This window comes from Myotis davidii, unplaced genomic scaffold (assembly GCF_000327345.1).
Source record: "Myotis davidii unplaced genomic scaffold, ASM32734v1 scaffold769, whole genome shotgun sequence".
Lineage (NCBI taxonomy): Eukaryota > Metazoa > Chordata > Mammalia > Chiroptera > Vespertilionidae > Myotis > Myotis davidii.
Window position 1 is genome coordinate 124,789 of NW_006299518.1, and position 3,673 is coordinate 128,461.

Below are 3,673 nucleotides of genomic sequence, written 5' to 3' on the forward strand. Positions count from 1 at the left end.
TGACCTGAGGCCTGTGTGGAGTTGGGCCAAGTAGCTTCATGGATGAACAGCAGAGGTTTCTTCACTGGCTTGTTAGAGGCAGGAATCATTGCCCGGCCTGCGTGGCTCAGGAGTTGAGCGTCAACCTCTGAACCAGGAGGTCACAGTTCCATTCCCGGTTGCCAGTTCCATCCCCAGTGGGGGGCGTGCAGGAGGCAGTAGGTCCATGATTCTCATCATTGATGTTTCTATCTTTCTCTCCTCCCCTTCCTCTCTCTGAAATCAATAAAAACATTTTTAAAAGCAGGAATAATGGACAAACAATGGATTTTTTAACTTGCTTAGAAACAGTCCACTATCTTGCTCAAGTCCAGTTTCTCCCCACTTCTTTCTTGAACTTGACATCACAAAATCAGGCATTGAATAGATGCCTTAAGCCTAATGGGCCTAAAGCATAGTAGCAGCTGCAGAGCAAACCTGAGACCTGAACCTGACCCAGTGAGGTGTGTGTCGTGGACCCAGCGCGGATTCCCGGGCCCAGCAGACACACTGCAGGGAGGACCAGCCTCTGCAGCGGCAGAGACTGTAGCCCACCCGGTGTGACTGCTGATGTTAGCATTATTTGGAATTCGAGCTCCACGCACTAGAGGGACTTGTGCTCATGAACATGAACATGGACTCTAATGGATGCATTTCTGCAGCCAGTTCTAACTCGAGGTTTTAAGATAAATATCTGAGTAGTAAATGAAGATATTCTCACTTTAGAACATTCAATGCTTAAGCTACATAATCTTTACTCCCTGGAATGGAGATAAGAAATGCCCTAACCTTTGGAATAGAGATTGATAGGATTGGAATCAACTGGTATAAATACAGATGTAACGAGACAACAAGAGACAGAACTTAGATGAAGAACCTAGACACAGAACCTAGAGACAGAACCTAGAGAGAGAATCTAGCGAGAGAACCTGGCTGAAGATCCTAGAGACAGAACCTGGCTACAGAACCTGGATAGAACATGGCAAGAGAACCTGACTAGAACCTGGTGACTGAACCTGGCTGGAGAACCTGGACAGAACCTGGATGAAGAACCTAGTGAGGGAACATGACTACAGAATCTGGCTGGAGAACCTAGACAGAACCTGGCTGGAGACCCTGACGAGAGAACCCGGCTATGATGATCACCTGAACGCTGCCTCTGTGTCATTCCTTCTTCGTCGACTCCGTTGACACCTTTGGGGACCCCTGGACCTGCTGGGGTTGGACCCCAGCAATACAGTAAAAAGTGAATGCCTTTCTTCTCTCCCCTTCTCTAGCCTCATTCTTCGTCCCCTTCTCTATGAGAACTACATACATTTTGTGTATAAATTTCCTCCAAACACAGTTACTGCAATTTGTCTGTCAAAGATGCTGAACCGGTTCCTGTTACCACTTCTACCTACTTCAACCCTATGCTGCCCTTAAATTGGTTTAATCTCCTTCGTTTTGTCAATCTCATGAGAGAAGAGTGTTAATTTGCTTTCTCCTGGATACTAGTGACATTATGGCCTTTTTATTTCCTTCTATGGACATTTATATTTCTTCTGCTTATAATCTTTTCCTGCTCATTCTCTGTCCATTTTTTTCAATTATGTGACTTGACTTTTCCTAAAGATTTATAAAAGGTTATGCATTATAGACATGAATCTTCATTTTTACCATAAAAGTTACTTAGGAGGCCACCTCAATACTATTTTGTTTTATTTTAATTTCTACTTTTATTGCACTGTGATCATCAAATATAATAGCCTTTATTAAGAAAAGTTTATAGTTAACATATGGAATCAATATTTTAATGTTGAATGAGTCAAAATAATGTGTATTCTCTCAATTGTGGATATATTAATTTTTTGTGCTTAATACACGGCCAAGTTTGTGAATACTGATTGAACAAAAATAACATATATTCTCTAATACATGGTCTATCAATGACCACAAAGCTGTTATTTGTGCTACGTAACTTGTATCTCCTTGGTTTCTTGGTTTCTAAGGAATACCTGTCAAACACTCCCAAGTGGTTGCTGATGTGTGGAGTTCTTGTTTTAACCATACAAGTGTTTATATTACAGTAGAGGCCTGGTGCATGATATTCATGCACTGGGGGGAGGGGGTCCCCTCGCCCCGGCCTGTGCCTTCTCACAGTCCGGGATCCCTCAGGGGATGTCCGCCTGTCGGCTTAGGCTCTGGCAGGAGGACATCCCCTGAGAGGTCCTTAGCGCTGCTGTAGAGGCAAGAGACTCTTCTGCCACCACCACTGTGCTCACCAGTTGTGAGCCCGGCTTCTGGCTGAGTGGTGCTCCCCCTGTGGGAGTGCACTGACCACCAGGGGGAAGCTCCTGTGTGGAGCATCTGCCCCCTGGCAGTCAGTGCACGTCATAGTGACCAGCCATTCTGCCGTTTGGTCAATTTACATATTAGCCTTTTATTATATAGGATACATTGAAACTATGACCATTAGTCTAGTAACATTCTTGATGAATTACTACTGTTTGTCAAAATATCCTTCTGTTTTAAAAAATGCCTGATGCACTGAGATTATCCTATGGTCCCATCTCTGGAGACTGGGCCAAGGCCACAGAGCCAGGCACTGAGCTGCATCCCCCGACAAAGTTGGGCTTTCCTGGGCATTCTCTCCTCCAAGCATCACGGCAATTTTCATCTGTTCATTCTAGTGGACTGATATTTAAGGTGTCTTATAAATATCAATTAACTCTGACAACGCACAGCCATTTACTGACAAGATAATAGCAAACAAGGCAGGATGCTAATTACTGAAGGAGGGAACAGAAGCAAGGTTCTGTCATCACTTTTCTTTCATAATCTTTTGCATGCAGGGCCATCACAACACTGAAGAAATTAAAAAGAAAAAAAGCACACGTATTACAAAGCCTCACTTGAGGATAACAATACTGAATCCTCTTTATGTTCAGGCTTAGACTCTTATAATTAATAACTTACACCAGAAATCCACTGACCCTTCAGATTCCAGAATAGGTAGGAAAGAGCCACAGTGTAGACCTGTGCTTCCTTTGGTCCCCAACGCACCCCTCTCCTAGGCACCCTGGTGCCACACCAAAGTCGCCAAGAGCTCATGACCACAGAGACCTCATCTCCTCCTACAGTTTTGACAGCGGAATGGGTGAGGGCTGAGAGTCTGCACTTGCAAAAGGCTCCCAGCGGTCCTGCTGCTGGCCCACTGTGTGGCAGTGAAGCACTGAGTAGGTGGTGACCGCATGGGCTTCCGTTCCTGTGTTCCCCTGGAGCTGGATGGCCCATGCACCAGGTTTCCAGCCACTGGTTTGTCAGTGACACACGTATTTGTGCAACATCTGGACCATGCAGAGAGCATGCCCCCGCCCCCTGGTTTCTATAGGCCAAGGGCAGCAGAGCCGTGACTGCTCTTTGACTTGTCCTGAGCATAAAAGCTTGAAACACTGTGAAGTCATGTGACCATCCTGATCATGGCCAACCTGCTTTGTGCAGGAAATGAGCTCTTATCCTGTTCAGGCCACAGCCGTTTGGACCTCTTAGAAGAGAGCCAAGGATGATCCGAATGAGCACACAACACTCCACCCAGAAGCTGCTGTGAACACACCAGCCAGCCTATCCTCTGACCTCAATACGTCCTCATTCCAGAATAGAAGCTGAGGTCCTC